Source organism: Capra hircus, chromosome 7 (assembly GCF_001704415.2).
Source record: "Capra hircus breed San Clemente chromosome 7, ASM170441v1, whole genome shotgun sequence".
Taxonomy (NCBI): Eukaryota; Metazoa; Chordata; class Mammalia; order Artiodactyla; family Bovidae; genus Capra; species Capra hircus.
In genome coordinates this window covers 94394827-94407150 of record NC_030814.1, presented here as the reverse complement: position 1 = coordinate 94407150, position 12324 = coordinate 94394827, and the positions used below count along the sequence as shown (strand labels likewise).

Genomic DNA, 12324 nt, shown 5'->3' with positions numbered 1-12324 from the left:
CCCCCAGCATCTCCCTTCTAATTACCTGTCTCACCATGTGCTGAAACCCTAGGAGGCAGATGGGGTCTCAGACTCCGCGGGAGGGGGCTGCAGAGAGCAGGGCCTGGGGCTCTGTGCTGCCCCCAGAAACTCCAGGTTTGCTGCCTTCCCCATACCATCCTATCCTCTTCTATCACCTTCATCCTCTAGCTTCCCAAGTCATGGCATTTGGCTGGGGGTGAGGGGGCACAACGAGAGAGGGCAGGATGTGTGTGTGTCGGGCTGGGGGGTGGGGGTGCTCCTTCAGGGTTAATGATGGTGGTCTTGGTGTCCTGGGGAGACATGCTCCTGGACAAATTTCCCTCAGGCTCCTCTAGGTATGCCCCATACCCCTCATCCCTTCCCCTTTTCAGTCTGGTTTTGGGACTCCTCCCATTATCTGGATCTGGAATTCATGGGGTCTCCCTCTCCTGCTTGACGGTCCCCCAGCTTTATCAGCTCCCCTCTTGAGCCTCCAATGGCCGCCACCCTGAAAGGAAAGAGGTCTTTGCTCCCAAGGGTTGTGGGCAAGTAGAGGCAGGGGTACTGTGTCCTGTGCTCAGGCTTCATCAGCCCCTGGAAAGAATTGTCACTGGGTTTGGCCCAGGTGAGGGCTTTCAGTCTGAATTCTCAGAATTGAAGTCAGTGTGTGAAACAATGTCTTTCTGTGTGTCAGTCACATCAAGCAATGTCCTGGTGTATCTGTCTATGCGTGGGTTTTGGTGTGTGTATGGGGGCACGTGTGAGTGGAGGTTTTGAGAAAGTTCATGTGCTTTGCTGGCATGAGGGCATAGATGTGTCTGCCTGTATGTAAGGGTGCATTCCAGACTGAGTGGGTGTGTCCCTGGGTACTCACTGTGTCTGGGTGTGGATGTGTCTAAGTGTGTATCTGCAGTTGTATGTCCCTGACTGTGGGTTTGCATGTATGTAATTGCATGTGTGCATATGTCTGTCTACATGACTCTGAGACAGACTTCTTACTGTTGCCCTTTGGGGATGGGGAGAGATGGCGTCTCATTGAAATCAGAAGCCAGATTATTCCACTCCCTTACCATCTAAAAAGTGTGAGTCAGTGTAAATGTGTGCTCGTATCATGTACAGCATATGGGTAGTGTCTGGGGACTGGGTACATAAGTGTGTAACAGCATGTCTCTGAATTATGACTTTGTGTGTGTAAATATGTCTTTGCAGATATGTTCGTGTGCATATAAATGTGGACGTGTCTGTCTTTAGAAGTGCATGCATATATGTTCAAGTGTTTATCTATGAGTGGTGTGTGTGCCTAGTTTGTATGTGTGGGTGGATTCCTGTGTGTGTCAATTTTTCTGTAAGTGTGAGGGGGTGTGTGGTCTGACGTGGTCTCCACTCTAGCCTATCTGTAGCTGATAGGACCTTGATCCAATGCTTCCATGAAGTTACCTACTAAAAGCTGGTAGTTCTCCCATCCTTGATCCCCATCCCCATCCCTCAGTCTCACTCAGCCTTGCTAGAAGAGCTCTATGGGGGTGAGATGCCAGAGAACTCAGGGTAGCACCTAGAAGGAGACTGTGACATGAGGGTGCTCTAGAAAGGGTCTTGAGAATCTGTAGACATAGGTTGAAATGCAGACTTTCCCCCAACTTGCTCTATGACTTGCACTCCGGGCCAGCAACATGACCACTGTAGGCAGAAGTTTCCTCATCTATAAAATGGGAATGATAATTTCTACCTCACAGAACTGTTATGGGTAAGAGGGCTGTCATCCAGGTCCTCATCCATTCATCCTTTCATCTATCTATCCATCCAACTATCTTTATACTCATTGTTTCATCTACCCAAACATCTATCCACTCACCTCTCCATCCGTTCATTCATCCAGTCAACCATCCTCCCACCCATTCTTCTCTTCATCCTTCCGCTTGTTTCTCCATCCACCTCTCCATCCATCTATCTTTCCATTCACCTATTATTCATTATCTGTCTCTTAATCAGTTCTTCCATGCATCCATCCTTCCATCCATCCATCTCTCTATCCATCCAACTCTTTTGTTTATTCAGTAAAATTATTGAGTACTTTCTGTATGTCAAGTGTGTGTATGCCTGAAAATCCCAGTTCAGTGCCTGACACAGTAGATACTCAGCGGCAGGACTCTGAGTCAGAGGAATCTGGGTTTGAATTCTGGTCCTACAAGTTACCAGTCTTATGACCTTGGGGAAAATTATTTAATCTCTCTAAGCTCCAATATCCTCATTCATCAAAGAGGGTCCCCACTAAACCACAGGATCCATGAGGACATCTGTGTTTTACTCATTATTGAAACCTAAGACCTGATGTATAGTGAGCCTACAATAAGTATTTGTCAAGTGGCTGAATCAACAATTGCATCTTCATAAGGATTCCACCTTCAAATAAAAATAAATGGCTAGGTTCAGTAAGGAGAGGCTTCTCTGTTTGCCATTACAGCCAAGCACATAATAGACGTGGAATAAATATTTGTCAAGTGTCTAAATCAGTAATCCACTTTCATAAGGATTGAGGAACAAATGGAAGGCACAGAGTAGGTGTTTAATAGGGAAGAATTGTGGGAAGGTACACAGCAGCAACATGGTTAAGCTGAGGGGTTCAGGAACCCGGGTAGTGAGAATTCCCGGTCTGGAAGCAGACCCTTTAAAATGGGTCTCTTTGAGGATGGAATGAGCCCAGATCCTCTGGCCATTCTTCACCTCCCTGATCTGATCCAGAGAAACAGCTTAGCATTCTAAAAGATTCTGAAAGATGCTGCTACAAACTGTCCCTGGAAGAGAGGGGGAGGGGGAACTGCGTCTGCTACTACCTTTGGCCAACTCCCAGCCATAAACCATCCCTGTGGGATGGGAGCCTTCAGCGGAATGGTTTCTCACCTGGGGGTCATAAATTCAGAGCCAGACTGAGCATTGTCAGCCCCATTGCCAGCGGCTGCCGTCATTACAGGGCCTGAAGTGAGTTACCTGCATCTTATATGTTATGCCCTTGTCCATCCCCTCCTGCTTGAGGGATGGAGGGAAGGAAGGGGAGATGAAGGAGGAATATTCTGTTTGGGGAGGACCATTTTCCTCCTGGGAGAAACAAGGACCGTCTGGCAGCTATCAGCAAGAGGCTTTTTGAGGACTTCCCAGTAAGAACCAAAGTTCGGAATCCTTTTCTTTTCTTGATGGTTTTCAGTGGGGGAAAGGACCCTAATATGCAGTCAATTGAGGCAAGGAAGGACTGTAGCAAATGGCCTCACAACTCAGTGATTTAACACTGCACTGGTTTATTTTGTGCTTGCACTATGCATCCGCGTTGGCTGGTGAGCTCTGTCGGTGGTAGTCAGGGACCTGGAATGAAGGAGGCTCTATGGTGACATGATCATTGAAACAGGGAGAGCAAGGCACAGCATAGCCCCACTCACTGCCTCCTAAAGCTTTCCCCTGGAAACCCCGTGTTACTTCTGCTCACATTTCATTGGCCAGCACAAGTCACATGGCATGCTTAACCCCAAAGAGGGTGAGACAGGGGGCCCTACTATGACCTGGAACAGAGAGACGTGGCCAAATATTGATGAACAACCCTAAACCTGGCTGTATACTACTGATCCCTCCTCCTCTTATTCTGTAACAAGAATTCTCTTGGAGATTCTCTCCATTCATTAATTCATTCAATGAATATTTATTGAGCACCTATTATGTGCCAGGCACTCTTCCAAGTGGCAAGGATATAACCATGAACAAAACAGACAGATATCTTGTCCTGGGGGAACTGACATTCTAGGGCAGGAAGGGGGACAAGTAGATAAGTGCACAAATAAATTGATAATATATACATGGTGATACAGGGCTTCCCCGTAATCAGTGGTAAAGAATCTGCCTGCAATGCAGGAGATGCAGGGTTCAATCCCTGGGTTGGGAAGATCTCCTGGAGGAGGGCATGGCAACCATATTCTTGCCTGGAGAACATCATGGAGAGAAGAGCCTGGTGGGCTACAGTCTGTGGGATCAAAAAGAGTTGGACACAACTAAAATGACTGAGCTCACACCACCACCACCCCCCCCACACACAGAGTGATAAATGTGCTGTGAAGAACCATAGAGCAGTATAAGGGGAGTGGAGAGTCTTGGGGAGACTATTTTAGATTGAGTAGATGTCTCTTAGGAGGTGACATTCGAACAGAGATCTGATGGAAGTAAGTGGAGGTAACAGCAAATGCAAAGGCCCTGAGGTGGGAATATGTTGGAAGTTTTGGAGCGACGGTGAGGGAACCAGTGTGGCTGAAGCAGAGTGAGTGAAGGGGAAAGCAAGAAGAAATGAGGGTAGGGAGGTGGTGGGAGCCACCTCATGTTTGTGGGAGAGAGACTTGCAAGGATTTTATATTTAACTTGCAACTTGTTGCACATTATCTGTCCTCCTTTCATGCTTTCCTTTTCTGCATTTCACTTAAAAAAAAAAAAACAATTTATTTATTTAATTTTGGCTGTGCCTGGGTCTCCATTGCTGCACTCGGGCTTTCTCTAGTTGCAGCAAGAGGGGGCTGCCGTTTGTTGCAGTGCTCGGAATTCTTATTGTGGTGGTTTCTCTTGTTGTGGTGCACGGGCTCAAGGCACACAGGCTTCAGTAGTTGCAGCACAGAGGCTTCGTTGCTCCACTGCATGTGGGATCTTCCCGGACCAGGGACTGAACCCTTGTCCCCCGAATTGGCAGGCAGATTCTTAACCACTAGACCACCTGGGAAGCCCTCAGCATTGCGCTTTTAACCTTCTGTTGCTCACAGTGTAGTTGATTTATTTATTTTGTTGTCTGATCCTCCCCCTTGAAACGCTAGCTCCCTGAGGGCAGAGATTTTTTTTTCAGTCCATTTTGGTTGACTGTTGTAGCCCCTGTGCCTTAGCACTGGGGCTGGCACACAGTTGGTGTTCAAGGAACAGTTTTTAAGTGAATAAATGAGATGCCAGGGGGATGCTGAGCATAGAGGGATGGTGACTCAGGTGTTCACAGTTTTTCTCTGGCCCCTGTAGGATGGACAGACAGTGGGAGGTAAGGGCAGGAGCCAGGAGACTGGGGAAGAGGCCGCAGCCCTGGTCCAGGTGAGTGATGATGGGGACTGGACCAGGGCAGGAACCAAGGAGGTGAAGTATTGTGGATTTCACCCACACCTGCCTATTCACTTGCTCCTGATTGTGGACTACGGCTTCTGTTCAAACACCTCAATATGTCAGGAAATATTTGAGTACCTGTTTTGTACTGGGAAGGGTCCTGGACTGTGGAATGTAGAGATGAATAAAGCCCTGACTTCAATCAGATCACTGTTTCATCCACAGCACTTGTGACACGTCATGGTATGCCTGGAGACAGGGATATTTCTAGAGTGTTGCGGGGACACAGGAGAGGGGCATTGAAATCAGCCAGGGTGTGATGGAGCTTTCCTGGAGGTGGTGATGTCCAACTGAGTCTTAAAGTGGAGAAGGAATTGGCCAGGTGAAAGCAGAGCAGGGGGGCTCCAGGCAGGAGGAACAGCAGGGACAGAGGCTCGGAGGTGAGGAGCATCCTGTTGAGGACAGAGAGATGCAAGCAATTCAGAAAAACTGAACACCTGAGTCACCATCCCTCTCGTGCTCAGCACCCTCCCTGGCATCCCATTTATTCACTTAACAGCTATTTATTAAACACCAATATGTACCAGGATGGGAAGGGTGTGAAAGTGGCCTAAGTGGCCAGGGCGGACCATGTCATGATGGGATTTGCCCTGAGGTGCCTATACTGCATTCTTTAAAAATTTTATTTATGTATTTATTTTCATTTTTGGTTGCATGGGTCTTCCTTGCTGGTGAGGGCTTTTGCTAGTGGTGTTGAGTGGGGGCTATTCTATGTTGCCGTGTGAGGGCTTCTCATTGCGATGGCTCCTCTTGGGGACCACAGGCTCTAGGCTTATGGGCGTCAGCAGATGCAGCGTGTGGGCTCAGTAGTTGTGGCTTGTGGGCTTTAGAGGTAAAACTCAATTCTTGTGGTGCATAGGCTTAGTTGCTCCATGGCACGTGGAATCCTCCCAGACCAGGGATCAAACCCATGTCCTCTGCATTGGCAGGCAGATTCTTACCCCGTGCACCACCAGGGAAGTCTGCCTTTACCTCGTTCTGAGTGTCAAAGAATGGGGGACCTGGAGGACTTCGGAGCAGGAATGCATTTTTCTAGAGGCCTAATTGTTAGCATAGCCTTCTAGACTAGGAGTGTGAAATTTGTCTCATTTAAAAATTTCCCCATCTCACTTGCACCAGATCTAAACTCCTTACCTGGCCCAGTTCAGTAAACCTCAGTTTCTTCATCCATAAAATGGGGACAACAATATATATATAGCACATATAGCATGGTGTTTAGCAGTGTGCCCGGCATATGGAAGGAGCCTGTGAAGGTTAGCGATTATAATTATCACAAATCCATACCTGCCTGTGTTTCAGATCTAGGAAGGACCACTTTGCTATCCCATGCTAGTTCCTGCCTCTGGAACTTGTTCCCATCTTCTGGGAACATCCTTCCTCTAGCCAGCTCCTTCTCACCCCTCTGATTCAGGCTCAAACATTATCTCCTCAGAGAGAGCTCCCCTGGCCTCCCCAGCTAAAATGCCCCCACTTTATTATTTGAACCTGTTCTGTTATTTTCCCAGTACTCATCCTGATCTGAAATCATGTTGGTAACTGTCTTCTACCAACAGAACGGTAGTGCCGTGCAAGCAAAAACTTTTGTCCCTCTTGTTTGTTACTGGAATTGTCTCATTTGGGGCAGTAGGTATTTCTTGAATGGTCTCAGTTCTGCCCCATGACACTACTGCCCCTTCTTTCTGCTGTGTGAAACTTCTGAGCCTTGATTGAGTATTTCTGTGACTATATGAGTTTGAGCAAACTCCAGGAGATAGTGAAGGACAGGGAAGCCTGACACTCTGGAGTCCATGGGGTTGTAAAGAGTCAGACATGACTTAGCAACTGAATAACAACAACTCAATCTTCTCCCGTGGCTCAGAAGTGCCTGTTTCTTTCTCTTTTCTAATTAATTAATTAATTTGGCATTGTGGCTTGTAGGATCTTAGTTCTCCAATGGGGGATTGACCCCTCACCCTCAGCAGTGATTGTGCAGAGTCCTCACCACTGGACTGCTAGAGAATTCCTCAGAAATGTTTGTTTCTTAAAACTTTTTTTCCCCTTGTGTCTTTGTTTCTCAACTCTTCTCTGTTTGAATGGATGTCCAACAAACGGGCACGTTGCCAGCAGCCCACATAAAAGTTATGAAGTGATCTTGCAACCAGAAAGCAATCATCCCTGACTAGCGATCTCTGAGCTCTTCCGTGCCAAGTCCTCTGCTGGGGGCTGGGGATACAGCAGTGAACAGGGAAGACTTGGTCTCTTTTCTCATAAAGCTTCGTAGGGAGACAGTGAACCTAGAATTGTGCAAATAGCCATTTGCACACTTCTAGATTATTAAAAATTAGTGGGGGCTGTGAAGGAGAAGATGTGGAACTATGAGGACAGGAAGTTGGGAGGGACTAGTCACCTTCCCTGAGGAGGTGATGTTTGCCCTGAGACCTGAAGGATGAGTAAGAGCTGGGTAAAGACGGAGCTGGTAACTTGGAGGGAGAGAGGCCAAGAGAACAGGGGATGTAAAGGTGTTGGGCTGGAATGGCAGGTGTTCTGTTTGATGATCTGGTGAGATAGGCAGGGACCAAGCCGTTGGGTGCTGCTGACTACCACCCGAGCTTGATGCAACACATAGAAATGGCTTGAAATGCTGCCTTTGCCCATCCAGTTGGCACCACTAACAGCACCATGGACAGCTACCAAGGGAGGGTAGTCTGAACCTTGGGGCTGCTTGAGTGCAGTTAAAACAGGCTTCCTTCTCTTCCAGAGGGAAGCTCTGGTTTTTGCCTCTTGGTGTCTGCATTCCCCCCAGCATCCTCACCTCTGGCCCTGGGTGGCTAACGCCTCTTTGTGAAGCTCCAGAGAGGAGCAGCCGCGAAGCTGGGCGAGGAAGAAAAGCAGCCTTCCGGGGGAGGTTCAGGCGCTTGGAGAGAGTTTGATGTGGGGTTGGGTGTCTTTGTGTGTGGGAGTGAAGAAGTTGCCACTGAGAGATCTGAGGGACCAGGCTGGTTCTCAGTCCTCTCTTGTCTCAGCCTTGATGCGTCTCTATTTTTAAACATTGTCTTTTAAGTCTCTCTCTGTGTCTCTCTCTCTGTCTCTCATATTTTTGTCTCATTAGCTACTTTATTCCTCTCTCTTTGTCTTCACTGTGTATCGCCATCACATAATAGAAAGTGAAAAAGTGAAAGTTGCTCAGTCGTGACCGACTCTTTGCAACCCCATGGACTGTACAGGCCATGGAATTCTCCAGGTCAGAATACTGGAGTGGATAGCCTATCCCTTCTCCAGGGGATCTTCCCAACCCAGGGATCGAACCCAGGTCTTCCGCATTGCAGGCAGAGTCATCACATAATAGGCATTCAATAAATGGAGGCTTTTTTCCTTTGTTTATTATTTGTATTTATTTGATTGCGCTGAGTCTTAGTTGCAGCATGCAGGATCTTTTATTAATAGTTGCCAGCTGTGAACTCTTAGTTGCAGCGTGTGGAACCTAGTTCCCTGGCCAGCGATCGAGCCCAGGCCCCTTTGCATTGGGAGTGTGGAGTAATAGCCACTAGGCCACCAGGGAAGTCCCCTCAAAAAGTGTGTGTTGAGTGGATATCGGTGGTTATCTGTTTGTCTGCCTGTGTCTCATGCCTGCCTCTCTTTGTCTCTGTCCCACTGTCTTCTCTCCATCTCTCTCTTGCCTCTCTCTGTCTGTGAGTCTCCTTCCTCCTTCCTCTGTGTCTCTGTCTTTATGTGTCTCTTTGGCTCTGGTTCTGTCATCTCTGCCTCTTGATGTGTCTGTCACTATATCTCTTCCATGTCTATCTCCTGTGCCGTGCCACGTGTGTGTGCTCAGTCGTGTCCCACTCTTTGCGACCCCATGGACTCTAGCCCACCAGGCTCCTCTGTCCCTGAAATTCTCCAGGCAAGAATACTGGAGTGGGTGGCCATTCCTTTCTCCAGGGGATCTTCCCAACCCAGGGATTGAGCCCTCGTTTCTTGCATCTCCTGCATTGGCAGGTGGATTCTTCACTGCTGTGCCACGTGGGAAGCCACATCTGTCTCTCAGTCTCTGTCTATCTGTGTCTCTCTCTAGGATTCTGTTTCCATTATTGCCATAGTTGCTGTATCACAGTCCAGGACCCTGACAGGGGGGTAGGGTTGAGGCTCAAATTCTCAGACCTGAGAGGGCTCCTGAGACAGGACAGAGCTGGAACCTGTGTTGGGCAGGATTCAGTGAATGGGACGGGATGGGCCAGGCCAGCATCAGCCCTTGAAGGCCCTAGAAGGACAAGTGGGGAGTGTCTGTACCCCTGGTGATGCTGGGGATGGGAGGCACACTTTAATGGGAGTCTGGGGTGAAGGGTGAGTGGGTGCCCAAGCTCTTGGCGAGCCTGAACCCTCCACCACCCTCCCCCACCCACTCTGCTGCCCAGGAGGGTGTCCCTCTAGGACCCAGCCACCAGGACCCAGCATTGGCTCCAAGATGGAACAGCTGTCTGGGCTACAGCTGCGGAAGCTCATTTTGAACAAGGAAGATGATTGCAGGAGTGATTGGGGGAGGGAGAGCGAAGGGGAGGGGAGCAAGGGCCAAAGAGGAATCAGGCTTGATGGTTGCCGCTGCCGCAGTGGGTAGTTTGCCTAAGAGATGGGGAGACCAGGCGAGGCGGGAAAAGGCAGAGGAAGGTCTGTTGGCCCAGCCGTGGTCCATCTGTCCCCACTTCTGGTCTTCCCTGGTGTGAAGTTTCTCCGCCCATCTCTGGCTGTCTCTCCCTCTTCCTGTATTCCAGAGCCTGGATTTCTTGACTCTGCCTGTGTCGCTTGGTCTCCCTATTGCTTGTTGCCGCCTCCTGCCCAGTATTTCAGTTCCCCATCTCTCCTTGCCTGCTGCTCCGCCTGGGTCTCTGTGTATCTCTGAGCCTCCTCCCCCAACCCCTCGGTGCTGCTGTCATCATCAGAAGCACGGATAAATCTCCAGCAGTCTTTTGGACTGCTCTTTCTTTTGTTGTCATTTCTGCGATGCTCAGGGGCTGCGGACAAATAGAGATGGCAAATTCCCAGGAAATGATGGGATCGTGTCCTTCCATAAAGGGGTATTTACAAAGATATCTCAATTAGGACTAATTAATTAAGCGAGCCACTTCCCCTGCCCTCTCCCCCACCCTGCGGTCCCGCAGCCTCCTGGGAGAGAACCAGCCAATGAGGTGACGGCAGTCTGGTGCTCAGATGGTGTCTCAATGTTTAATTTATAACAGCCTTCTCCCCGCTGCCCTATCCATCCATCCAGAAGAGCAAGGTGGCCTCGGGTGCATAGACTCAGGCAGAGGCTGGAGACCTGCTGGTCCCCCCAGAGCTGCACTGGGTCTTAGTTGCAGCATGTGAGATCTAGTTCCCTGACCAGGGATCAAACCCAAGGCCCCTGTATTGGGAGCGTGGAGTCTTAGCCACTGGACCACCAGGGAAGTCCCTGAGTGCCAAGTCTTGAGGCCCTGTTTGCTCCTCTGTAGCTTCCTTCCCCCAGGACAGAGCGCCAGGGTCCTCATTTCTTCCATTGCTCTAGTCCCACCAGGTCCCTTGGGATTACTTCTTACCTCTGCCTGTCCCTTCCCACTGCACACAGTTTGTTGAGGCAGCCCTCAGCATAGCGTCCACCAGGGATGCAGCCTTCAGTATAATGACAAAGACGATGATGCCCCCCCTTAATGTAATGCCAGGGTAGCATTTGGGTGATAAACATACCTTGAAATGTGACTTCCGTTCTGCAGACAGGCGTTGGCTGGGGCATTTGGTGCAGTGAGAAGGAAGAGAAATGTGCTCATTCCGGTGAGCGCATTCTCTGGCTATTCTAGGAGACCAGGAATCCCCAGCCCTGCTGGCCGAAGCTGGCTCCATTAGCCCTTGTAAAGTGCCATGTGACCTCAGCAGGACACCAGGCTTATTAGTAAAGCATAAATTCTGCAGGAATGTTTCAGGACTGACTGCCATGCTAATGAATTGGTTGAGGAGACCTAAGAGGGCAACTGACAGAACATATACAGATGTCAGTTCCTGCTGAGAGGAATGTAGAAATATTCGCTGTTACAGGCAGATGGACACAAATGCACACGGAGAGTTATATGAATACATGGAAGGGCAGGGATCTTCTTGAATGGACACAAATGTGTAACATGCTTGTGGCTCCTGATTAGACATACAGATACGTACCTGGCTGTGCAGATGAGCACACAGAGGGTCACGGGTATTTATAAGGGGGCATTCCCTTCTGTGATGGGCACTGTGGCAGTGCAGTTTCTGGATTAAGCAGTGTGCATTTATGTACGTGGCTAACATGGACTTGAGGGCTCAGGAGAGAGGTATATAAACACACATGTATGCAGTGTACACCTGATATATATAAAGATATGCTGTGTTGTTTAGTTGCTAAGTCATGGCACCTCTTTTGTGACCCCATGGGCTGAAGCCTGCTAGGCTCCTCTGTCCATGGGATCCTCCAGGCAAGAATATTGGAGTGGGTTACCATTTCCTTCTCCAGGGGATCTTCCCGACCCAAGGATTGAACCCGAGTCTTCCTGCATTGGCAGGTGGATTCTTTAGCAGTGAGCCACCTGGAAAGCCCATATATACATATATATATATGTGTATGTACATATGTGTGTATAATATGTATATATATATTTAAGAGTCCTTATGCAGACTGACTTGTGGGCTCACAAATTGCATGTGGGAATAGACTCTTGTGAACACGTCTAAATGAAGGGAATGTTCACAGCTATGGACAACAGTGCAAGAGGCATGTATATTTGCACTGGCCCAGTGATGCACACCAGCATTCCCCTCGATGTATGCTCATATGCAGCCATGCACATGACTCGCCACAGATGTGTCCAGATGTTCCATGTGTGTCCAGAATGCAGATGCCCACAGGTGCCTGTGGATGAACACTGATGTCCACAGTCACAGAGCCCCCTGTGTACCCCAGTACCCACATGTCACTATTTGGGATGCAAATGACCGACCCCCCCCCCCAAATTCTCCAGGGTTCCTGGCAAAATGAGATCTCAAAGCCAGCATGAGTGACCTTTTCAGACCCTTTTTAGAGAACCATGGAGGAGAAGACCCAAGTTACACAAGTGCAAATCCAGAGCCCCGAGTCAGCCTCACTCAGGCTGTCTTAGCTGAGATTCTCCCCTGTTTGACACCCCT

At 49.0% G+C, this 12324-nt stretch overlaps 1 protein-coding gene across 2 annotated transcripts in view; it reads left to right on the top strand.

The window, feature by feature from the left end:
* The window catches only part of OLFM2 (olfactomedin 2), a 74389-nt gene that overhangs the window by 19914 nt on the left and 42151 nt on the right, over positions 1 to 12324 (top strand). The gene's annotated exons all lie outside the window — the stretch shown is intronic.